At 36.2% G+C, this 27,563-nt stretch overlaps 1 pseudogene; it reads right to left on the bottom strand.

Annotated features, from left to right (window-relative positions):
- Positions 1–9,501: 9,501 nt before the first annotated feature.
- The window catches only part of LOC149194197 (G2/mitotic-specific cyclin S13-7-like), a 30,436-nt pseudogene continuing 12,374 nt past the window's right edge, over positions 9,502–27,563 (bottom strand).

Raw genomic sequence — 27,563 nt, 5'->3', positions numbered from 1 at the left:
GGCCATTCACCAACTCATTTGTAGTGGTATACTTGGATGACATCTTGATCTTTAGCAAGACTTGGGAAGAGCACCTCCACCACATCCGACAGGTTCTCGAAACACTGCGACAACATAAGTTATGTGCCAATTTGGAGAAATACACTTTTGGCATGACTCGGGTTCAATATCTGGGATACATTATTGATGAACGGGGGGTGCATGTGGATCCAGCCAAGATCCAAGTCATTCGGGATTGGCCATCTCCAACCACTCTGACAGAGCTTCGCAGCTTTCTAGGCCTTGCCAACTTCTACCGCAGGTTCGTGTTGGGATTTTCTCATATCACTTGGCCCTTGAGTCAGGTCACCAGGGAGGAATGAAAGCAAAAAAATTTTGGTCTAAATCTCAACAGAAGGCATTCACAGAGTTGAAAGATCGACTCTGCACAACACCAGTTCTTGCATTACCAGACTTGCAACAACCATTTGAGGTCGAGACAGATGCCTCTGACTATGCTATTGGGGCAGTCCTTACTCAACACGGGCATCTAGTGGCATATCACAGTGAGACACTTTCAGACACAGCCCGGAAGTATCCCACTTATGACAAAGAGATGTATTCCATTGTGCAGGCCTGCCGACAATGGAAGCATTACATTTTGGGGAAGGAAACGGTCATCCACACAGACCACCGACCCCTGCAGTTCATACAGACCCAAGGGAAATTGTAGAATGATCGCCATCAGAAGTGGTCCACATACCTGCAACAGTTCCATTTTAATATCAAGTATAAGAAGGGAAACACCAATAATGTTGCAGATTGCCTCAGTCAACCACCGATCATGGCGCTAACCACCGTGCTCAACTCTTGTGGGCACGAGACTTCTGATTGGCCACTGCTCTACAAAAGTGACCCGGAATTCAGCCACACATACCAGACACTCTTGGAGGGTCAGCATGTTCCATATTTTCACCTCCAGGATGACCTGTTATGCCACCTGGGTCACCTTTGTGTTCCTTCAAGCGAGCGTGCCAAGATGATCTGGGAAGCACACTACAATCGGGTTGTTTGGTATTTTGGGGTCGAAAAAACCGTGGCAGTACTACAGAAATATTTCTATTGGCCGAATCTTCGACAAGATGTCGGGAAGTACATCAGATCATGCACTGCTTGCGCCATTGCCAAACCGACCATCAAGAAGCAAGGCCTATATACCCCGCTACCTACCCCTGGTCGACCTTGGGAATCCATCTCCATGGATTACATGTCAGGCCTCCCTTCCACTAGGCATGGAAATGACTGTGTTTTTGTGGTCATCGACAGGTTCTCGAAGATGGCCATTATGGCGGCCTGCAAGAAGAATATCACAGCAGAAGCCACTGCTAAACTCTTCTTTGAACATTCTATCATTTCAGATCGGGACAGCAGGTTCCTCAGTACATTTTGGTCTAGCCTCTGGTCGATGCTGGACACCAAACTCACTAGGTCCATAGCTTTCCATCCTCAAACTGATGGCCAGACTGAGGTCGTCAACAGGATGATCTTACACATTTTGCGCATGTACAACTCAAAGCATCCACGCACATGGGACGAGAGCCTCCCCTATTTTCAGCACAGCTACAACTGGGCTCTCCACAGCTCGACGGGCCACAACCCTTTCCAGGTGGGATTGGGATTCCAGCCACTATGTCCCATCGATGTGGCCATGCCATTTGCAGCTACTCACGCAGATTTTGCTCATGTCCAGTCCGAAACAGATAAGGAAAACAGCTTCATTGATCACATCCAACATATTCGCCAGCAGGTCCATGACATTCTGGAGAAATCAAATGCCAAGTACAAGCAGCGACATGATCAACATCGGGTGCCACACAAGTTTCAAGTGGGCGACAAAGTCTGGTTGCATTTGCAAAAGGAACGCCTTACCGGAGCCTATTGGAAACTCAGACCACTTCGATATGGCCCTTACACCATTACCAAGGCTGTGGGAGACAATGCATTTGAGCTCAGCATTCCCCCATTCCTTGGCCTGCACCCGGTGTTCAATGTCGACCGCCTTCGGCCATACTTTCCACCATTACTAGACACGTCCGACATTGCATAACAACTCACACCCACAGAGTTAAATCCAGCTTGCATGGAGCAAGTTGCAACTGATCGGATCATGGACACATAGATCAAGCACACTCGCCAGCAGAATATCCAACTGTATCGAGTTGTCAAAGCAGGACAACTCCTTCACCAGGGCAAGTGGCTCACCAGGGACCAAGTGCAGCAGAAGTTCCCTCATCTCATGGAGGAACTCAACGCAATGGGGACCATTGCTTCCTAAGGGGGGAGGAATGATCCAGGTGGATAGTTTTCTTAATTATAGCACAATTTACTATTTTTAGCAGTTTTTCGGGTCCTAAACTTCCGGAGCCGTTTTGAGGCCCTAAACGACGTTTTTTGGGAAATCTACCGCCAGCGTTTTTTTGATAAAAATCGTCTTTTCCGTCGTAGTCCTCGGAGAGATCTTTCCAACGGGCTATCATGCACTTCAAATGGAGATAGTACGACCAATTCGCGACCCCGTGAAGTTGATGTACCAACTTACCCAAAAACGGGGCCCACAATTTGGCGTTTCATCTTATAGGGTTAGGTTTTGGAATGTGAAGGGTTTTCCATTGTTTCTCAACAATAAATAGGCCTCTGAGCCTCATTGTAAGGCAGTTCAGAGGCATGTAGCCACCACATCTCTTCTCAGAGACAAGCTACCATCGCCCTAGCTGGTTTATTTCCATTTCTGTTTGTAAGCATATTTCAGTATTTTACAGTAATGAATTGAGGTATTATTTCCTCTGGATATCTATCTTTATGGTTATCTCTGTATTTTATTGCGTTCCTGTTTAAATCCGGATCATAAGTGGGTTTGGCCGAGTTTAGCGCGATGCCACACACTGGGTGACACGTGTCCAGTAGATGTGAGAGAAAACCACTTACATCGCGTGAGTAATGGTTGAGCAAATTACTCGCATGATATAGAAAGAGACCATAGGGTCTGGATGCTCCAGATCAACGACGAAGAATCAACCCAATGGAAGACTCGATTTGATAGGGGAATAGACTGAGGTGCATGAGCTTTGAGGTCCAACATGACCGCTGAGCTGGTAGAGGAATCAATTTCGCGAGCGATCTTGGAGCGACGGAAATAACGACCGTTTAAAGAGAACTAACACTCAGTTCATGGGGACACAGGTGGCAGATTGGCTTTAAGCCACGAACAGACAAAGAGTAGATGAGGGAATAGAAGTAGACAAGTAAGTGAATTGGAGAGAACAGAGAAGCCGAGCTGACCTGCAGAGCAAAGGCAGCATCGAGCAGACAGAACAGAGAGAGAGTCTAAGAGTCTGTGAACTCCAGAGAAGGCTTGAAAGGTTCGAGCAACTCCTCTGTGTATTCTTGTTAGGTATTGAGTACCGAATTGGACTCATACCACTAAGACCAGTTGAGGTCGAGATTCAGTAAGGGGAGTCTATGCACTCCATAGACTTAGGGGGTCCAAGTACAATCCGACTAATCATTCTCTTTTAAGCGAGACTCAAATTGAGCTCCTTGTTGTAAAATCTATGCTTTAAGACACAATAGAAAGTCCACGACTGAAGGCTAGACTAGGAGATGTAACCCAGGAGGATTGGGTGAACTCCTTATTAATTTTTTTGTGTTTTGTATTTGCTTGTTGTGTTTCTCTTACTGTTTCAAGTGCCTATGTAGTTTGCAATCTTATCGATACGTTGCTTAAAATAACATAGGCACACCCCAGCACATGTGTCTGTAATACCTTCATTAATTAACTGAGATCATTCACGAGTGATTTTCAGATCAATATTCACTCCCCATACTACTCCATTCACATCAACTTGTTGAGTATATCTTGATCTTTTAATTGGCAAAGGTTTTCAAAAATGCTAATCTAGGTAAATCCTACACCCCAACAATATTATCACTCCCAACAATTCACATGGGACAATCATTTGTGTAAAACATACCTACAACAAAGATTGGTCGGTTTGCTTAATAGTGAAGATAGTGGTTAAATAAAAATAAATCCAAACACGAGCTATTGGTTCTTAATTTACAAAAGATTTTTAGAGAGTAATAATCTTCGAGGATCAACTCCCTAAGTGTTTTCTATATTATTTCACACATAAATATTTACTCCTTTGTTATTCAAATGAATAAAACAAAGTACAATATTGTTGTAGCTGCCTTCTGGTCTCTTATGCTGGAAGAACTGTACATCCAACTATCTATAGGTATAAAAATGTTGCAGAACTTGTTCCTTTTCATTGTGTACAATCTAAATGATCTCTAAGAGACAGAGGATAATTGTAAATCCAACTACTTGTAGGTATAAGAAAAAAAGCATTCTGAGTGAGAATCCTAAGCACCTCTGAAATGTGAGAATACAATAATAGACACAATTCTAAAACTTTCAAAAGGATTTTTGAAATTGAAAAAGATGTCCTGAAATCTGAAATGAATTAAAATTGATGCCTGGAACATAAACATACCTATGATGTTGAATGCATAGAAACATTTTGTACTATAGAGCTGGAAGATATAGTTGCCCAAGAGGTCAGAGTAGCTGAGTGTTAATTCAAGTGGTCTAATATAATTCTCATAAAGAATGGACCCAGGTTCCAGAGATAGAGCTGATTTTGATAGGTTGTCCATTATTCTGTAGATGTGTTTGAATCTAATTTCCTAGAAATGTGATTTTGTTTCTCCTATTGTGTGTTTCCAAGCCTAAGTGTTTTCTATATCTAAAGATTTCTCAAACATTAATTATGATAAATCTTGCACTCAATGAAATTTAAATTTTTTTACCACTCTTAACACTATCACAACTTACTTCATGCAATAACAATGTTGCAATCCAACTCAACGAGTCACATTAAACAATTTGTTCCAATGCATAAATGTTTTCTATATCTAATGCTTTTCAAAACATTAATTATGATAAATCTTGCACTCCATGAAATTTACATTTTTTTACCACTCACATTGTCACAACTTGCTTCATGCAACAACAATGTTGCAATCTAAATCAATAAGTCACATTAAACATTTTTCTCCAGTTGAAATAGCACAAACCCTCCAAACATACGCGAGTCTTTTTAGTCCAAGTCATCATTTATTTTCATGCAACAGAACAATTCATAAGTATTTTATAACTGAAAAAGTTACTGCCAACATATAACTTACCACTCTTGGCACATGATTCACATGGACAGGTCAAATTAGGTCATTCTCAAATCACTATTCAATTCATGCAACAATAACTTTGTGACCAATCCATACATATTTTGTGTCTTAACTCATTGAGCTTTAGTTATGTTGCAATTCATCTCATTCACCCATTAAAAATAACATAATTTTCTCCCATTAAAATAGCACAAACCTTCCAAACACATCATTGGAATACTAGCACTAAGAGAGCCTAGTCTTCATTCCATTTTGGCTTTGATATTTAGTTATGTTGCAATCCATCTCATTCACCCGTAAAAAATAACATAACTTTCCCCCATTAAAATAGCACAAACCCTCCAAACACATCACTAGAATACTAGCACTAAGAGACCCTAGTCTCGATTACATTTTGGCTTTTGTGAGGTATTATTTCAATGTGATCCGCCATAATTTGTTTTCATGCAACAGAAATCAATCTATAAGTATTTTATAACTGTAAAAGTTATTGGCAATATAACTTACCACTCTTGACACATGGTTCACATTGGCCTATTGAAATGAGATGGTTTCAAGTCACCATTCAATTCATGCAACAATCACTTTGTGATCGATTTCCATAAGTATTTTGTGGCATACACAACTCACCCAGCTTTAGTTAACTATGTTGCAATCCATCTCATTCACCCACTAAAATAGCAATAGCACATACCCTCCAAACACATCACTGGAATACACTAAGGGACCCTAAACTTGATTACAATTTGGCTTTTGTAAAGTATTCTTTCAAGGTGATTGGTCTAAGTCATAATTTTCTTTCATGCAATAAAAATCAATCCATGAGTATTTTGTAACTGTAAAAGTTACTGCCAACATATAACTTAGCACTCTTGAGACATGATTCACACTGGCCTGTTGAAATGAGGTTAGGATATGAGGTCTTGTGAACGTCATTAAAATTCATTCATTCATTCAAGTATTTTGTGGCATCTGTATAACTCATAGAGTTTTAGCTAGCTATGTTGCAATCCAACTCATTCACCCATCCATTCCTAGATCCTATTAAACTAGCACAAGTTTATTTATAACTATATAACTGTAAAAGCTACCAACATATAACTTACCTTTCATGACACATGATTCACACGGTCATTTTCAAGACACCATTCAATTCATGCAAAAATCACTTTGTGACCAATAATTAAAATCATTATTTGTTGTTCCCTTAGACCATGAGGTCTTGTGAAAGTCATTAAAATTCATTCATTCAAGTATTTTGTGGCATAACTCATAGAGCTTTAGTTAACTATGCTGCAATCTTGCACTCCATGAAATTTACATTTTTTTACCACTCACATTGTCACAACTTTCTTCATGCAACAACAATGCTGCAATCCAAATCAATAAGTCACATTAAACATTTTTCTCCAGTTAAAATAGCACAAACCCTCTAAACATTCGGGAGTCTGATTAGTCCAAGTCATCATTTATTTTCATGCAATAGAACAATTCATAAGTGTTTTATAATTGTAAAAGTTACTGCCAACATATAACTTACCACTCTTGGCACATGATTCACATGGACAAGTCAAAATTAGGTCATTCTCAAATCACTATTCAATTCATGCAACAATAACTTTGTGACCAATCCATACATATTTTGTGGCATAACTCATTGAGCTTTAGTTATGTTGCAATTCATCTCATTCACCCATTAAAAATAACATAATTTTCTCTCATTAAAATAGCACAAACCCTCCAAACACATCACTGGAATACTAGCACTAAGAGAGCCTAGTCTTCATTACATTTTGGCTTTGAGATTTAGCTATGTTGCAATCCATCTCATTCACCCATTAGAAATAACATAATTGTCCCCCATTAAAATAGCACAAACCTTCCAAACACATCACTAGAATACTAGCACTAAGAGACCCTAGTCTTGATTACATTTTGGCTTTTGTGAGGTATTCTTTCAATGTGATCCGCCATAATTTGTTTTCATGCAAATGAAATCAATCTATAAGTATTTTATAACTGTAAAAGTTACTGGTAGTATAAATTACCACTCTTGACACATGGTTCACACTGCCCTATTGAAATGAGATGGTTTCAAGTCACCACTCAATTCATGCAACAATCACTTCGTGATCGATTTCCATAAGTATTTTTTGGCATACACAACTCACCCAGCTTTAGTTAACTATGTTGCAATCCATCTCATTCACCCACTAAAATAGCAATAGCACATACCCTCCAAACACATCACTGGAATACACTAAGGGACCCTAGACTTGGTTACAATTTGGCTTTTGTAAAGTATTCTTTCAAGGTGATTGGTCTAAGTCATAATTTTCTTTCATGCAATAAAAATCAATCCATGAGTATTTTGTAACTGTAAAAGTTACTCCCAACATATAACTTAGCACTCTTGAGACATGATTCACACTGGCCTGTTGAAATGAGGTTAGGCTATGAGGTCTTGTGAACATCATTAAAATTCATTCATTCATTCAAGTATTTTGTGGCATCCCTATAACTCATAGAGCTTTAGCTAACTATGTTGCAATCCAACTCATTCACCCATCCATTCCTAGATCCTATTAAACTAGCACAAGTCTATTTATAACTGTAAAATCTACCAACATATAACTTACCTTTCATGACACATGATTCACACGGTCATTTTCAAGTCACCATTCAATTCATGCAACAATCACTTTGTGACCAATAATTAAAATCGTTATTTGTTGTTCCCTTAGACCATGATTTCTTGTGAAAGTCATTAAAATTCATTCATTCAAGTATTTTGTGGCATAACTCATCGAGCTTTAGTTAACTATGCTACAATACAACTCATTCACCCATTCATTCCTAGATCCTATTAAAGTAGCACAAGTCTACAAAGTTGTACAACAATCAATGCACAACTATTTTATTATACCGAAAACTTAATGTTGTAATACTAAAGTTCTGGAAAACATTTTACCACTTGTAACATGAAAGTGAATCAATAGACAATCTATCAACTATAATCTATCAGCCACAAATACATAGCAGTGGATGCCCTATGGCAGATCTGATGTTCAAGACTATCATTCTACATGGTCTCATGTTCCAAGCTAGACTACATGAAAATTAACATAGAATACTAGCAATGACACAAGGTTGAAGCAGTAACATATTTAAATTTAGATTTTGGCAAAATTATATTTGAATACAGATCTATTTACAATAAAAGTGAATCAATAGACAATCTATCAACTATAATCTATCAGCCACAAATACATAGCATTGGATGCCCTATGGCAGATCTGATGTTCAAGACTATCATTCTACATGGTCTCATGTTCCAAGCTAAACTACATGAAAATTAACATAGAATACTAGCAATGACACAAGGTTGAAGCAGTAACATATTTAAATTTAGATTTTGGCAAAATTATATTTGAATACAGATCTATTTACATATGGAAATATCATAAATAAAAAATTAGAGGTACTCAAAGCCCATCAACAAATGATGTAAAATTATGAATTATATATATGGAAGAATATGGTTATCTTCAAGACTATCATTCTATACTCCAGAAAAATTAACATAGAATACTAGCACTGTCATAAGCTTGAAGCAGTAATGATGAATTATATATATTGGAAGAATATGATTATGTTCAAGACTATCATTCTAAAAGGGCTCATGTTCCAAGCTAAACTGCAGAAAAATTAACATAGAATACCAGCAATGCCATAAGGTTGAAGCAGTAGCCTACTTAAATTTAAATTTTGGCAAAATTATATTTGAACTATAAATCTACTTACATATGGAAATATCATAAATACTAAAATTTAAATTTTGACAAAATTATATTTGAACTATAATTCTACTTACAAATAAAAATATCATAAATAAAAATCACTGAAACGTACTCAAAGCCCATCAACGAAAAAATGTAAAATGATGAATTATATAGACCGGAAGAAATTGATCGCCCGCCTACTTCAAAAGTAGTCTGAGCATGTCACCAGAATATTTAAGACCTAGCATTCACTCTGCTAGTGAAAATGTCCAGTATTGATGAATTTCACGAGGTATGGAAAATTTCTAAGTAGTTTGATTTCTACATATGTTTTGTCAAGGGCTATTTACATAACATAACCCAAAACTTTCTGAGAACGGCGCCACTAGTGGTAGGTTTTCACTCAACTTAGAAGTGGTAGGTTTTCACTCAACTTGGAAGAATAGACAAACTTCAATTTGGTTTCCTGGAGTAATTTTGATTTTCATACTCATCGGCTGTTGGAGCTGCAGCTGTCATCAACTGGTAAGTTGGCAGGGCTTAGAAAAACAACACAGCCAAAATATGGATCTGAATACCTTTTATGAACAACTCTCAGCTTACTTCCTCCTGCATTTAGGTGGAAGTTAACCATGTAGTGTGCGCATTCTCTGGAACAAGTCAAATAATATGTCAGTACCTCACATTGTACAGAGTTAAGTAAATGTACCAGGGCCCAGACAGACACAGCAGGCAGTTCGACATATAACATTATAACAGATTTCCTGCCTATAATTGATTAAGAAACCTATGATGTAGGCAACCTTTAGAAGGTTAAAATCATTGAAATCACGATGCCGTAAAAACTAGAAGACTTACTTGAGGTCTGCTTCAGAGTTGCAGGTGCGAAGGATAAGTGTTTTACTCCAAGCTGAAGTCTTCTTTAGAGTGTATTGAGAAGTGTAGACAGCAGCAGCAGCCAGCATTGATGAACTGTATTTGATCATTATGTAATGAAGCAATGACAGGTCAACCAAAAGAATGCCAGATTTTCCATCTGAGGCATTTTGACTTATCAGTTTAGCAGATGATTATCAGGAATACAATGAAAAAAAGACGTCTATCGGAAAGCAGGTTTGATCTGTACAGCAGATGACCATCCAACAATAGAAAAAAAAGGCGGTATTTACCTTTGTCGGAACCAGCTGCCTTCATAAACCAGAGGAGAAATACATATGGAGTAGGAACTGTAAGATTGAATTTCAGTTGATTTAATATTGTATGTTCCTGCCAAGCATTATTATCAATTTATCAGTCAAACTGCATCATAGGAGACTATGTCGTAATCCAATGAAAAAACAAAGATATTGGCTGGAGTTAATTACCATGGACACTAATTGTTCTGATGCGTATTCTTTTGCAGAGATGCATACAAAGTCATTGATCTGTAGCAAGAATGAATCAGTTCTTAAATATTCTGTTAGGCGTTCAAACAAAAAGGATATTCTTGTCCAGGAGAAAAGATTTTTGTTCCCATATTAATAGTGTGTGTAACCGTGTAAAGGTCACATTATAACCATCCTTGTGGATGTCAGCATTCAGCAAGTCACATACCTCTGGAGCCCAGATTTCTTCATATTTGCAAGCTAACAACATTGCAGTGATACCCAATAATTGTAAGTTCTTCCTTGTGACAGTCTCAATAGAAATCTTTGTGACAGTCTCAATAGAAAGGTATCTGTCAATGATGTTCACAGTGAGATACAATGTCTCTGGCATTTGGCATTAGTTCAAATTTCAGATGCACTGCCAAATTTAAGATTTCAAATTTCAGGGAATCTAAAGCTAGATCTAAGGTTGAAAACAACTTTAAGGGCATCTAAACCCAAAGCTAGATCTAAGGTTGAAAACGACTAGAACCTTTCAGGGCATCTAAAGCCAGATCTAAGGTTGAAAACAACTTTCAGGGCAAAAGCTATCTAAGGTTGAAAACGACTAGAACCTTTCAGGGCATCTAAAGCCAGATCTAAGGTTGAAAACAACTTTCAGGGCAAAAGCTAAAGCTAGATCTAAGGTTGAAAACAACTAAAACCAACACAGGAACAAATTCATACCTCCGTCAACCAATCAATCAGAATTGCCCTCATCCTTGTCTTGCCCTCATCTTCTCATTAATTTCAACCTGCCTTGTCATATAATAGGAAGGTACACAGCTCATGTTCTGGACATACAAGAGATGGCCACTTTTTACTTGAAAATAAAATAAAAACATTCACATTTACATTCACAAGAAAAGGCAATCTGATAGAAAGACATACCTCAATCTGATAGAGAGACCTACCAAGATAATGTCAAAGTTTATAAATTTCTAATTACAAGTAACCCAAGAGCCAAACATCAAGAAATATGCCACGCAGATCTATGGGGATTGGAAACGCCTGAATATGCTACGCAGATCTATGGGGATAGGAAACACGACTAGCGAGAGAAACAAATGAGAAATACCTGGAGAATTTGGGACGTTGTAGTAGACCTTCATCACAAACCACCCTGACCATTATACTCGAGGATGCATATTAAAATTTGAAGTTGTATATTGAAATACAAAAACATTCACCTTTACATTCAAAAAAATGAAATCTGATAAAAAGACATACCTCAATCTGATAGAGAGACATACCAAGATAATGTCAAAGTTTATAAATTTCTAATTACAAGTAACCCAAGAGCCAAACATCAAGGAATATGCAGATCTATGGGGATTGGAAACACCACTAACGAGAGAAACAAATGATAAATACCTGGAGAATTTGGGACATTGTAGTACACCTTCATCACAAACCACCCTCACCATTATACTCTAGGATGCATATTAAAATTTGAAGTTGTACATTGAAATACACTTTTAATTTGGACGTTGCAGTACGCCTTCATCACAAACCACCCTGACCATTATACTCTAGGATGCATATTAAAATTTGAAGTTGTATATTGAAATACAATTTTATTCTAATTTGTAAGGTTTCTATCAAATATTTAAATATAAAATTCGTAAATTATAATTTAATTAAATTTTTAATAAATGATAATGATGATTTTTTATTTTATTTCCACCATAAAATTAAAAAACAGTTAGTTTATTCTATTTGTGTGATTTTATGTGATATAAAATATATATTATATATAGCCTATTTAATTTAAAGATATATAAGAAGAGGTAGTTTCATTTTATCTCACTTTTTTCATTACAATTTATAACACCATAAATAAGTAGCATATAGAAAAAAATACATCTCTACAAAAAAACCTTAAAATAATGTACAAAAACATGTCTACATAAACAACAACAACTACATGGATATATAATAGATAACCTCTACATACGTTACTATTATCTATAAAATATCCATATTCAAAATACACATAATTAATACTTTCAAGTGTAACTCATTATCATCCACCCTTGCTTTCAACAATGTCCAGATATTCTTCCACATCGCCCTACTATTATTTACAAAATATTCATATTCAGAATACACATAACTAACTATTTCAATTCTAATTCATTATCATCCACCATTGTTTTCAACAGTGTCCATTCACATGTTACAACAGTCTATGCCTTACCGGATTTCTTTTCAACATCAAATAATATATATATAAGAGACAATCCAGTTTAATTTATTCTTTCATATATATATAAATATATATATCAGACAATCCAGTTTAGTTTATTCTTATCTTTTCTCTTTTAACCTTTTGAACTTTGTACAACTAATCACTTCCAAAAAACAATTACAAAAACTCCATTATAACCAGTTTTTAAGGAACATAAGAACAAGAACATGTATATTTTCGATATATATCTGCTGGGAAGCTACGCTACGCTGCATCACAACTGCATCATTCTATCTATAAATATTTAATAGAATGTGGATTTCATATTTCATGAATGACTTACAATGCCTCATGATATAGACCAGTTGCAGCCGAGTGATGATATAAACATTTAAAAACAAATACGTCGCCTTACGATGACAGAAATAAGTCAACGTTGTGCAAAATCTCTGAGAAAAACATGCATCCTTTGAATTAGGCCTTCACCCAATAATCACAACAGAACCGTGAATATTAATGATTGGTTCCTGATTTTTCACATCCGCCGCCATCCGGACGGAGCGGAAATAATTCCAATGTTGGAGTTGTCTCCGCATTATCGCAAAACGAACATGAATGGTCGTAAAACAAGCAATGCTCCATTCTTTCTTCATCTCTCAACTGACAATGATATAAAGCAACATGTGAAATATATATCTTCATTAAATTCTTAGATAATATCCACAGAAAGGCTCTTAATTTTATTTTATTTTACTTACTTGTGTTCTTGGTACTGATAGTGATAGAGACAGAGATGGAGATGTATTCATGAACAGTTTTGGATTCGAGAGTGCAGTCCCCTTTGAAGCTGAAAATTATTAAAATTAAAATCAGAGGTAGAATGAAAACCATACAAGTAAACTTTTATATAAAACACATACCTGGTTGAGGTTGTGATTGTGAAAGCAATAACTTTTTCTTCCTCTGTATCTCTTTCTCGCGAGCATTGGAGTTCTGGAACCAATAGAACACGTTCTTTTCTTCGACTTCGCCATACATTTGTAAATTTTTGGTAATCCTCTCGATCTGTTCCAACGTTGGTGAATGAATGCCTTGTTTATGAATAGAATCGAGTACGGCTTTTTGTTCCAGGGTTGGCTTCCATCGACGACTGGAGCCTCCCGCTGCGTTTTGCCCTACTACTTATCAAACAAACAACGATGGATAGATAGATTAATATTAAGAAAACAGAGAAAACCCATAAGAATCTAATATTTTGAAAAAATAAGAAATACCTGCCAGATTAGTAGCCATAGATGGATTATTCACTCACTGTAGCAGCTACTGTAGGAGGTTGATGAAAATAAAATGAGATGGTTGAAACCCGCGGATGGATTCGATGTGGAGACAGCTAGGGTTGAGACGAGATGCAGGAAGAAAGGAAAGGTGGTGTGTGTTTATATAAAGAGTCCAAGTGAGCAAAGAAATAAGATATATGGACCGGTCAGTTACTCTGCAATGGGATGGGATGGGATAAGAAATGAGATATGGACCGGTCAGTTAAACTTTGTATAATTAAATGTTTTTTTAGAATATAATTATGAATTTGTTTTGAAATTCTAATCTGATTATACTCATTTGTATTTTTTTTATTTATATAAATAAAAGTAAATATGCCAAAGTCATTTAATTTTTTATTTTAAAGGGTTAGTTTTTATATGTAAAAATATATTTTATATTTATATATTTTTTTAAAACAAACTTGACCAAGTCATTTAAATTTTTAGTTTAAAATTTTATTTTAAAAAAATGAATTGGACGGTTCGAATGTAATAAATATAATTTTTAACTAAAGTTGATTTTTTAAAACTTGATTCCGTTAATTATTTTTGAAAATAAATAAATTATTATATATATTTTTAATATAAATTAAATTTTCAATAAATTCTTTTATTTTAATAAAAAAAATATTTTATTTTAAATTCCATAAATCAAATTTTCATTATAAATATCACTTATAAATTTTGATTATATTAACGCCATCTTTAAAAAGTGAATTTCATTTTCAATATAAATTTTAAAGGATATTTTGTAATATAATAAATTTTATGTTTATTTTTTTTAAATTAGATAAATTATTATTTTTTTCCAAATAAATTTTAAATTTAAATTCTAATTAATTACAAATATAATAACAATTATTTTTTATAATTTATATTTTCAGAGTGAAAAGGATAATGATTAATTAGATTTATTTCAAATAGTTGAGTGTATAAATTGTGATAGGGTGTATTGTTAAATAACTCTGTGATGTGAAGATTATTTGTTCAAAACTCCGTGCATATTAAGGGTTGGTGTGGCCCAAGCTGGGTGTGATCCCTAGTGATTTTGACAACTTAGATGCCCTTGGGTCCGGTTTCTCAAGCCAAGTCAATCCTGATGTAATCTCTCATGAACTCACACCACTTGACAAACAACCAAATAAACAAGCAAAATAATTGAAAGATCACAGCCTAGATCCATCTTACTTCTGGATCTATTAAGCACCCCTGAGGGATCAAATCTTTGGAGGTACAAACATTTCCTCAAGTTTTGCACTCAAAAAAGAGGTTTGCACCGGTGCTTGATAGATCCTTAGTTAAATGGATCTAGACTTGTTAGATTGATTTTTAAATAGGGCGACATTAAATTAAAAATGTTAAATGTTAAACATTACATTTACGTTTACATGTACATGCTTACATTACCTTTACATTTACATTTACGTTTACATTTACATGTTTACATTTTTATGCGAGATCTACCCAATAGTGGGTTGTTTACATTTACGTTTACATTTACATTTTTATGCTAGATCTACCCCATGTTGTTTACATTTACATGATTACATTACGTTTACATTTACATTTACGTTTACATTTACATGTTTACATTTTTATGCGAGATCTACCCCCATGTTGTTTACATTTACATGCTTACATTACGTTTACATTTACATGTTTACATTTTTATGCGAGATCTACCCCATACTCGTTGTTTACATTTACATGCTTACATTACGTTTACATTTACATGTTTAAATTTTTATGCGAGATCTACCCCATACTGGGTTGTTTACATTTACGTTTATGTTTACATGTTTAGGTTTTTATGTGAGGTATACCCCCATAATGGGTTTTTTTACATTTACGTTTACATTTACATTTATGTTTAGGTTTACATGTTTACGTTTTTATGTGAGGTCTATCCCGATAATGGGTTGTTTACATTTATGTTTACATTTACATGTTTTTATGTTAGATATACCTTTATGTTTACATTTTTATGTGAGATCTACCCCATACTATCCCGATAATGGGTTGTTTACATTTATGTTTACATTTACATGTTTAGGTTTTTATGTGAGATCTACTCCGATAATGGGTTGTTTACATTTATGTTTACGTTTACGTTTACATTTACATGTTTTTATGTTAGATATACCTTTATGTTTACATTTTTATGTGAGATCTACCCCATACTGGATTGTTTACATTTACATTTATGTTTACTTTTTTATGTAAAATCTACCCCCATAATGGGTTGTTTACATTTACATGTTTACTTTTTTATGTGAGATATACATTTACGTTTATGTTTAAGTTTGTAAGTGAGATATACCCCATACCAGGCTATAGACCACCTGTCGAGGAAATTATCATCCTCTCTATCCACATTTAATCTCGCAAGTGAATATACTTTATTAAAATAGTTATAAACTTCATTATAATAATGTTAAACCAATATAAAGAACTCCTATAAAATGATTAATTAAATAATTACTAATTATTTTTTCTTAATTTCTATATCTGTTATTTAATTTTTAAGTTTGGTGGGACTACATCATCATCATGTCCATATAACATGGAACTAGTGACTCTACATCTTAACAAAGTATCTTATCATGGTCGTGGATAATTTGTATATCTATTACTTAAAACATTTTTTTAATATATATATATATATATATATATATATATATATTATGATTTATATTAAAAAATATATATCCTCTCAAACTTATTAAACTTTACTAGATTAGTTTGGATCACAAAAAGCTTAAGTTTTTAAGTGTTTATTCTACTTATTACAATATAATTTGATTTGACCTTTTTTTTAAATTACTTTTTAAATGCATGAAATTATTATTTTTAATTTTAACTCTACTTTCAAGTATTTCAAACCTAATTTATTTATGTAATATTAATATAAAATACATGCAATTTCATCTATTTAAAATGGATTTTATAAAAAGCTCTTGGGGGACAACTCAATTTGCAATGGTTGTGAAGAGAAAATGTTGTGGGAGGAGGTTCTAGGTTCAAATTTCAATTTGCATGTGCTTATGGAAGGGGCATACATATGCACCTAGAAGTTATAGTGGTAGCAGTTGGAATCGACCCCTTGTCACATGACTACAAGGCCAACCAAATGTGGATTCCTTTAGATACAAACTATTAAAAACAATAATAATTATTATAAAATAGATTTTTAATTTAAAAATAATTTATTTATTTTTTACTAAGTTGTGTAAGTCCTGAGATGACTACACGCATAACCTTTGGCTTGAGAAACCACGATCCAGGGGCACCTTAAGCTATCAAAATATGCTATCAAAATAACACGGGTATCACCTTGCTTGAGCCACACCCCCTTGACATGGATGGATTTTTTTCCCATAGAGTTTCAAACGGGTGACCTTTACATCATGAATTGACTTCACCACACCCTATCACTACCTATTCTACACCCCATGGGCTTCTTTTTATTTATGTGATATTAATATAAAATACATGCAATTTCATCTATTTAAAATGGTTTTTATAAAAAGCTCTTGGGGGATAACTCAATTTTCAATGGTTGTGAAAATAAAATGTTATGTGGGAGGAGGTTCTAGGTTCAATTTTTTTTTATTTACCTGTGCTTGTGGAAGGGGCATACATAGGAACCTAGAAGTTATAGTGGTAACAGTTGGAATCAACCTCGTCACATGAGTACAAGAGAGTTGTGGATTCCTCTAGATACAAAATAATAATAACAATAATTGTTTTTTTTTGTAACGAAAATGGTTATAATTTGTATTAAAAGAAATCCAAAGCCTGCTCGCCGATTACATTTAGAAAGACCAAGAAGGGGTTGTCCTTAACATATAGATAAACCAACACCGTAACCTTAATGTTTTGAATCTTCTTGACTCTGTTAGTCATGTTGGTTTCCTGAATTTCCCCATGCTTGTGAACACAGACAAACTACTAAAGTAAAAGACAGTAATACATGAGAAACAGATTTAAGGGATTGGATCCCAATCTTCAACCCTGTCTCTTATCCGAATGCTTGTAAGAAGGAGGACAGCTTTGTTGGCTTCCGCATCCACTTCCTTATTGTTCTGCCAAAGAATGTGGAAAAAATTCACCTAAAGAAAGGAGCCAACAAACTTCCTTATTCTGGCCACCACTCTTGGTAGCCAAAAGTCCCTGGGGGACGTGTTATCCACTAGAATTTGAATCAAGGATTGGGAGTCACCAAGAATAATGGCTTTCTCAATACCAAGATCTTGTAAATGCTTATGTCCCTGCAATAGAGCCATGGCCTCTGCTTGCATGTTTGTACTATGACCTAGCCCCAAGGCATACCTGTTTACTATGCAACCATCTGCATTCCTGATGAGACCTCCAGCCCTAGCTATTCCAGGATTTCCTTTGGCGGCCCCATCAAAAAATAAGGAGGAACTATCACGCTTATGAAGCCACATGCAGAAATCGCCCTCAGTAAGCCTGATCTGCCAGTTTTTTGTAGTTTTGAAATGTCTCTCGTACTCAGAAAACTAAAGGCCAAGCTTGCTCCCCCACGTCAGATCTTGAGGAATTAAATTTTTATTTTCCAGCTTCTCAAATTTCTCACTGAGAAACTCCTTGAGCAGGCTGTTAGCTTTTGACAATATAAGATTACTCTTCTGCGCTTTCTCTTGAAAAAATTTGTGATTGCGCTCAATCCATATTTGCCAGAAGATGAATTTCGGATAAACTAGCTAGGCTGCCTTGAACCAATTAATTTTGGGGAACTTTCTGAGGTAGAGATGAGCCCAATCAGCAAAGAAACCAGCAATCGAGTTGGGCAGACAAACAGTGGCTCCCCATGAGGAAAACGCATCAGCCCAAATACTCTTGGTGAATCTGCATTCAATCAATAAATGAGAGGCATTTTCCTCATTTTCGAGGCATAGACTACATCTGGAAGGGCCTAGGAAGCCTTTCTTTTTAAGCCTGTCCTAAGTTAAAATGTTGTTGTGGCACAATAGCCAGCTAAAGAAATCAATTTTTGGCACACATTTCTGCCTCCAGAGTCCTCTCCAAATCGCAAGGCAGCAAGGAACGTGAGGAATTTTTTTTAGCTATGCATAGCCTTGAGCAACAGTATAAGAACCAGTTTGAGAGCCCCAGCCTCTCTTATCTTGTTTTCTGATGCTAATCGGGCTCATACCTTTCAGTTTAGTCAGCAGGAGTGACCACGCCTGATCTAGAGCATCTAGCATTTGAGGTTTCTTCCAGCCTACCCACGCATTATCCTTCCAACTAGAGATATCCCGCAAAGTTTTGATGTCGTTGTTCAATGCCCAGATTCGAAGCCCAGAGAGCTCTTAGTCTTCACCTAAAGGTTTTTCGTTCATGATTTTATCGGTCTAGATATTAATGAGCTTTCCATTACCCAATACCCAAAAGGAATGCTTTTGTATCAGTGGTAAGGCCGGCATGCAAAGTCTGTGTATATGAGAGCCTTTAATGGTGTGGGTGAGGTCATCCAAGCTTCGTAATCTATGACCCCTAAAATATTTATTCCATAGAACCTTTTGATCCCATCCCGATTGCAGGGCTATTTGTCTCCACAGGATCTTAGCCCCCATAGCAGTATTTCGAGTCCTCAGGTCCTTGAAGTTCAGGCCTCCTTGTAGCAGGGATTTAACAATTTTGCCCAACTGATAAGGGGGATCTTCCCGTCATTATGCTTGCCACCTTTCCAAAAGGACCTTCTAATCCACTCAATCTTCTTGAGGATGCTGGAGGGAGCCAACATGGCTGAAGATTGGAAGATGGGTAGGCTAGTTAGAACATATTTAATTAATATTGTCTTCCCAGCAAGATTCAGCCATGAGAAGCCCCAAGACTAAATATTTTTCTTGAATTTCTCAACCATTGGGAGCCAATCTTTAGTGGAGTGCCTCTTTTGGAAGATAGGAAGGCCAAAATATATGAAAGAATTCCAAGAAGCAGAGCCAGTGAAGCCCAAACATCTGGAAATTGAGGAAAGCTTGTTGTTGGATATGTTCCAGCCATAAAAATGGCATTTCCCTTCATTTAGTTTGCTGCCCGAATGTCATGGTCCCAATAAAAATATACACAAATTTGATAACATATTCCTCTATTATATGGACCTATCAAATAAAACTTATATAACCATTGTATGGGCTTATCAATAAATAACCAACGTTATTAACTCTTCCGTAACGTTTATATCTATTCGTATACACAGCTCCTGACTAAGCATTAATTAATAGCATATTACCACTACTGTTTGGATATATGTGTTCGATTCTCGATGTGAGCTATGCATTAACGTTTATGCTACGACCAATCTTTACGACTGATATGAGTTTTAATTATTCTCGGTTGATGGAGTATAACTCTGGTATCATGGGCCGCCACGCATGGTCTGCCGTATGCATGGTTTTTCTCCGGCGACAGGTGGAGACCGAAGGTCCCAATAGCTCACTGCTCTCCTGCCAAGTGGCCTGGCGTTTCTGTGGACTCATGTGACTCCTTGGACGCCGCGCGGATTGATCTTCCCGCTCAATTCAACGTTAGCGATTTATCCTTCGCATCCAAGAGCTCTGCTTCGTTTGAGGTTTGGGGTTTTACTTAACCCGACAGGTTATCTTTAGCTCATTTGGAAAGTCAGTTTGCAGCGCTTCTCTGTGCGCTCGCTCTGTGGCATTGCTCCACCCCATGGCTGGTTCCTCCTTCCCGCAGCGCACCCTGGTACTCCACCGCTTCGCCGATCCCTCCTCTGTGTTTCTTCTTAAGGTCCCGCTACCACGATTGTTCAGGTATTACTTCTGGTTCTGCTCAATTGCTTTGATTCCGCCATTTAATATGTATTCACATGAGCTCGTTTCAGCTAGGGTTCGATTATGCGATTCGGTTGAAGTTTTGTTTCTGTTAACCCTATGATTTCTATGATGTGCAGACGGGCTCTCTGCTACAGCCTTCCTCGCTCAAGGGACGATCGAGCCCCGTCATTTACTCAGGTATGCCTCCAATTCCTCCACCATAGAGCGAAGCCTGGGCTCGTCTTGTGTGGTGGATGCTCTGCACGTATGCATAACGGTTGAATTTTTTCTAGAGGGGTCCCTCATGGCTCTGGTTCGCTTGTTTTCTTTCTTTTCAGGGCTCACGTTCGACTCATACCCGGTTATGAGTTACGGCCGTCCGTCCCATGCTTGGTCTGTGCAGCTCTTGACTATTTAAGGGTTATGGTTATTGGGGTTTTCTGGCGTTTATGCCTGACTGAGGTCGTACATAATGAATATGTTTTGCACAATGGTTCCTCGACCACCGAGTCGCCCTTTTCACTGGGTTTAATCGGGCAATGAAATGCTCACCCTTTGTTTGTTTTTATGCATGTACCATGGCTGAGACATTTACACTTTACTTTATCATAGATCTGTAATAGATTTATCAGTCCACAGAATGATTTCCATTCATTTTTTTTTTTTGTTAAATATCTAATGGCTACGGCGACTGCTATAGATTAATCATACAGCTCCATTATCGCTTTTCCTGAGTACTGTATAAGTTTTTGCTTTGCCTTCTATACTCCGTGGGGTTTGTTCAGTGATGATTGTCTGCTATACTACGGTGTCACTGCCTTTGATTATGGTTAAAGATTATGATTTCCGCCGGTTACAGTGCGGCACCAGGTCAGGACAGATTTAGATCCATATATCTCTTATCTATATCTCGTTTGCTGCTATTACTGCTACCTACAGCAGGGCATGCGGCCATGTACCATCGGCCGGGTGCGCCTACTCTTGTAGGGTATACTGTTCCTGTGATATATTGTTTCCTTTCGTTGATAGTGGCCGCCCTATTGGATGTTCCCACCGATCAACTCCGACACTGTAATATGCATTACATCCCGTGAAACCGACACCCGACCTCTCGGCTCAGGGTTGCGGTGCAATGGATTTTGCAATAACGTTTTGTAATAATGTTCGAGTCCTTCCTGAGGGTTAAAGTAGAAACTAGTTATTATTTAAATTATGTCGGTCACGGCGCTGTAATAACTAATTTCATTTCTGATTTATGTCTTTTCTTCTTTACTGGGCACAAGCCCATTAGATAGCGACTATGATGAATCGTTCTAATACATTGTTCGTACTCTAAGTTATTTCTATTGTTCTCTATTCACATGGTTACCCTCATGCTTGGTTTTAATGTTGCTGATTTATAGCATGAAGTCCACGAGCATTTACTGGTAATGACAGGCAGAGTTTAGATGTCTACTTACGCTACCGTCGACATTTGTTTAGTAATATTGTATCAGTCAATGGATTCAGATTTAGATTATTTCTATTACAATCCTTTTTCTGCTCTAAACACAGCTTATTTCTTAACAATATTTGTGGTTATATATACATACCTGGTTTACCAGTTACATGAATAAAGATTCCAGATGTTCACCTGCAACTCATGCTTGCTCTTGCCACCCAACCTTGAGATCCATCTTCAACTTGGATTCTCCCCCCGAGCCATCTTGCAGGCCCACAGCCCTCAACAAGATCTCTGCACTTTGTGCTTGGGTTATCTGGTCCTTACCAGACTTAACCCCCTTCCTCTCTTTTCCCCTTTTTCCTTGGGAAAAACTCCCCCTCTCTCTCTCTCTCTATGTCTCTCTCTCCCCCTGTCTCTCCCCAACAGCCCCGGGGTTTCTTCTTTTCAGGACTTTTCCTGTGTGAGAGGGTAGTTTTTTTTTTTCAGTTTCATAACTGATTCTTTTAAAGAAAATCCTCCTCCTAGAGGCAGCCAGCATTTCAAAAAGAACTATATATATATATATATATATATATATATATATATATATATATATATATATATATATATATATATATATATATATATATATATATATATATATATATATATATATATATATATATATATATATATATATATATATATATATATATACATATATCTATTTCCAAAATATTTAATTTTTAACAGCAGGATAAAGTCATCCTCTTTTGTAACACAACAAAAAGAGTAAATGAACAATCAACTTTCCAATCAGTTCTTACCACAGTAACATTCCCACATTTACATTTTACCCGGGGTCATCACATCTAATTTACGCTAAGTTATTACCATAGGGATGTTACATACTCCCCCCCTTAACAGGAACACCGTCCTCGGTGTTCATCTTTCGTTGGAACTTTAGGTTTTACTCATGGTATTACCATCTAAACCACACAAAATGTGATCCTACCTCTTAAAAATCAAAGTTGTCATTCCAAGAAATGACAACAAACCGAAATAGTAATGATATAGTCATAAGAAATATCATTTGTTATAAACATCAATAGTCATAAACGTTTGTAATTACAAAAATATGCAACTTCTAATCGCCACCACTTGGCCCTTATTCATTCATAATAAACAATTCTCTGTGTCAACTTACCATTACTTACCATCTATTCTTGAAAATCATGAAGTCTTTCATGTAAGCATTTTAATAGTGGTTGGACAATTCTTCAACCCTCCATGGTAAGTAATTCCTGTAATATATGACTAACAAATTCAATTGCATTAGTCACTATATTTTGAGTCAAATGAAATACTTTTGACTATCAATCAATTGTGCAATGCTAGATGATTTCTAAATCGCAATACTTTTACAAGTACTTAAAGAGCACTAACACTAATCATCAAATGATAGATCACTGCTCACATGCACACTGAACGAATTCTCACTAAAGACATCCGCAAAGTGCTTCTAGATGTACCAAAAGAGCACCTAGCCCTCTAATCATCAAAACAGTCAAGCACTGCATTATTTGAGAATGGTCTTAGCCCCTATTAAGACTTTCACAAGACTAGTAATACAACAAAGGAATTAACATTTCCAATAACTCCTTATATAGAATTCATCTTCAACATATCATATAGCTGATTCGTTCATTACTTTAGCTATGAGCACCATAATAGGCTAAAGAATTCCCAATCCATGGGAACTGGTTTCCACAACCAAACCGAGTCATTTTCACATCCAGATAGTTTCTTTGATAGAGACCTTACCAGGTCTAACATGGAATTCCACTGGCCAACCAGCTCAAGAATTCCAGGGAGAGTAAATCTGGGCAGGCAAGTACCATCAACCCCTTCGGGCAGGTAGCTGCCATCAACCCAAGGCATTCCAGCCTTTCACAATCCGGGCAGACAAGTACCATCAACCCCTCCGGGCAGGTAACTGTCATCAACCCAAGGCATTCAAGCCTTTCACAATCCGGGCAGACAAGTACCATCAACCCCTCCAGGCAGGTAACTGTCATCAACCCAAGGCATTCAAGCCTTTCACAATCAGGGCAGACAAGTACCATCAACCCCTCCAGGAAGGTAACTGTCATCAACCCAACTATCCGCGACTGTCTGGCATGTGAAATTTCTCTTTTATTACTCTTTCTCAAAGTAATTTACACAAGGAACCATATGATCATTATCATTAACAAAATAAACATGCATGTACACCATGCATTTACACTTATCCCTCATCATGGGTCCACAACATCTAGATCGATGGAACATATCTATCATACACGTTGTATGCATGAAAATTTCCAAATAACATAATTCATGCATATCATATAACCTCATTCTTTCTCATTTATGATTGCAATTCACATTGCAGCAATTTACGTGATGAGTTTTCTTGTTGCCATTAACCTACCACTACTTAATCCCATCAGCAACGTTAGTTATAAATATGCATCAGTTAACACGTATTCCATTTCCAGGAATGTGCATGCACACAATATTGTCATGTATAAAAGCATATGCAAACACATTAATGTATAAATGTCAACATCAGTTGAGTTAATAATCTAAACATTTCCAATTTTGCCATAGTCTGTTGTCCTAATTCAATTCGTCATTAATGGAGTATTGTCTTACGTTTACTATGGATAACTTTGGTCATGCATAGTACAAAGAACATAACTCCATATCACAATGACTACTCTTTGTGCATACCATTGCTTATCGTATAAGCCCTTCTTTAATGTATGCAACACCCATTCCCTTCACTAGAAGGCTACCATCATTTCACACAACAAACCACATACCTCTTTCTTAAAGGAAGTCATTTTAACCTCATTCTTCTATCTTCCTATATGAGGGTTTCTCAAGATTCCCTTTCAAGGAATTATTAAAGATATGCATCTTTATGCATAAAAATGAAGATACAAAAACAAGGCTTACTTATCCTTTATGCATCAAAATCAAGCAATCAACACAGCTCATCCAACAAGACAATCTCCCAAGAGATTATTATCTTCAAGAAAGCTAACATGACCACTTCCTCTAAGTACACACAGACTCATACTACCCTTATGTGCATGCAACATGTGTTTTCTCCTACACAATTATTTTACTTCAATGCACATAGTTCTTTTCATGAAACAAGTAAGGATTGTGTTTCTTGCATGAACACTATTCTAATGTGTCTTTAAGGGTAAGAACCTCTATTTTTATTTTCAAGAAAACTCTCACAAAATCCTTCATCTTCATACATGAAGTATGGATACTCTTAGGATGAGACTATATTTATGTATATATGTAATACACTCTTTCCTCAAGAAGTTAGAAATGAATATCTATGTGCCTAGAAGCACATCCTTAGCTATCTTTTATCATGCATGTAATGCATAATCATTTCACTAGAATCATAATGCAATTAGCATATATATATATATATATATATATATATATATATATATATATATATATTTCCAAGAAGCTTTTATCAAATAAAGATACATATTTTAATTCAAGAAAACTTGGCCACCTTCCATGCTACGTCCTCAGGACATTTATATGCCTCATCCTCTTTTCTCAAGAAGATGCTTTGGCTATATTTAGCAAAGATTTTATAGACAAGAGACAAGCATTTCTCACACAAGACTCACGTGGAGTCTTTCTAATAGGAACTACCTATTTTCTTTATTAAGAAAGTATATAGAATAATCAATCTTTAACTGCATGCCTTAACACATTTCCTTTACCAAGAAAATCTATAAAAGAACTATTCTTTTATTGCATGCATTCAAATACTTTCTCTACTAAGAAATCATATAAAACATTCATACGTGTTCTTCAAGGAAGTGAGCAAGATACTTATCTTATCCTTGAATCAACATGCATAACTCACAACTTAAACCACCCTTACCAGAAGCAATTACTCTACTTATGCAATTAGAAGCATAATCTCCTAAGTGTCACACATGCACTAGAGCTACCACTTGGTGCTATATGCAACAACTATCATAACACTACTATGTGACCATTTCAGAATAATGAGTTCAAGGAGACATTATGAAAATCATTAACATCAACACACTATAGTTATCATTTTCCAACTCCTTAAGCATGATCAAGGGAATACTCACATGCACATCGAGCGCTATCTAGTCATCCCCCAGACTTAAAGTTTTCTGCAAGATTCTGACACTCAAAGCTTGCGCTATCTGGTCACCACCAGACTTAGCGATTTCTTTTCCCATCACCGGCTATCCCTATAGTACGGTCTTCTTCCTTCTCCTTGCTTCCTCTCCTTTGGAAGCATCTATAGTTGGGGAAGGTAGTTAGAGTTTACTGACAACTGCATTAGCACAAGTAGTCTATTTATGAATAGTTATCACATGTAATTATGCCAGGAATGGGTCCTAGAAATGTTACCCACTGAACATGCCTTTCCAATTAAGTTCACACTGGAATGCAATATGCATAAGAAATCCATCATTCCCATAGTGGAGATAAATTCAACCATCACTTAAATCGAGGCTCCAATGGTTTTTATCTCTCAACAAGTAATCATAAACACATACCATGCTAATGGATTTCACTTAATTAGAGGCCAATCATCATTAGATCTATTAAGACATAAGAATATACTATTCATTATGCATGTTCATGGTGAATAAAATTAAGAACTCTTCTCATAAACAACTGGAACTATAGCACACACATTCCATGCATGTAACATCAATCAACCTTTACTTGTTTACGAATTGTAACAATCTTAGTCCAATTCAATTAATGCATATAAGTTCTATGGGTTAGTCATACAACACTAACCAATCTCAACTACCAATCGTCTTTATGCTCCCATGACAAGACTGAACCAAAAGTTAGTCATGACAATCAAGTCTCGCTGCTTGACTCATTGCATGTTTTCAATATCTAAGGGGGTTCTTCTAATGTCCTTTTATAACAATTTGTCATCCTATTCAAGGATGTTCCCCATAATTTATATTCATGCATTGACTCATTAAGTTTTGTTCATGGTAACTTCAATTTTGTTTAATGAATGTATCATTGTTATTGCCATATTTGCAAGGTAAAAGTTGGTAGTTGATTGTCACTTTCCTCACTGAGTGTTCAATATTGTTCTTAGGTGTGACAAAAGTTTCATTGTCTTTTATCCTCATCAGGCATCTAGTTTCATGAACATAGTTATGCAACAACTTTATTACTTACTACTCAAGCAGTTATAAACATGAATCACACATATCCTACCGAAAGTAGTGTACTACATAAATCAATATGTGAATGGATAAACTCATACCTGAGTTAATGCCACTGGTGACGTACCTCACTTTCTTTTCCG

The sequence above is a fragment of the Pinus tabuliformis genome, chromosome 2_2 (assembly GCF_031772625.1).
Source record: "Pinus tabuliformis cultivar Carrire ecotype Pingquan chromosome 2_2, CPIR1, whole genome shotgun sequence".
NCBI classification, from domain to species: domain Eukaryota; kingdom Viridiplantae; phylum Streptophyta; class Pinopsida; order Pinales; family Pinaceae; genus Pinus; species Pinus tabuliformis.
This window is presented reverse-complemented; position numbering and strand designations above follow the sequence as displayed.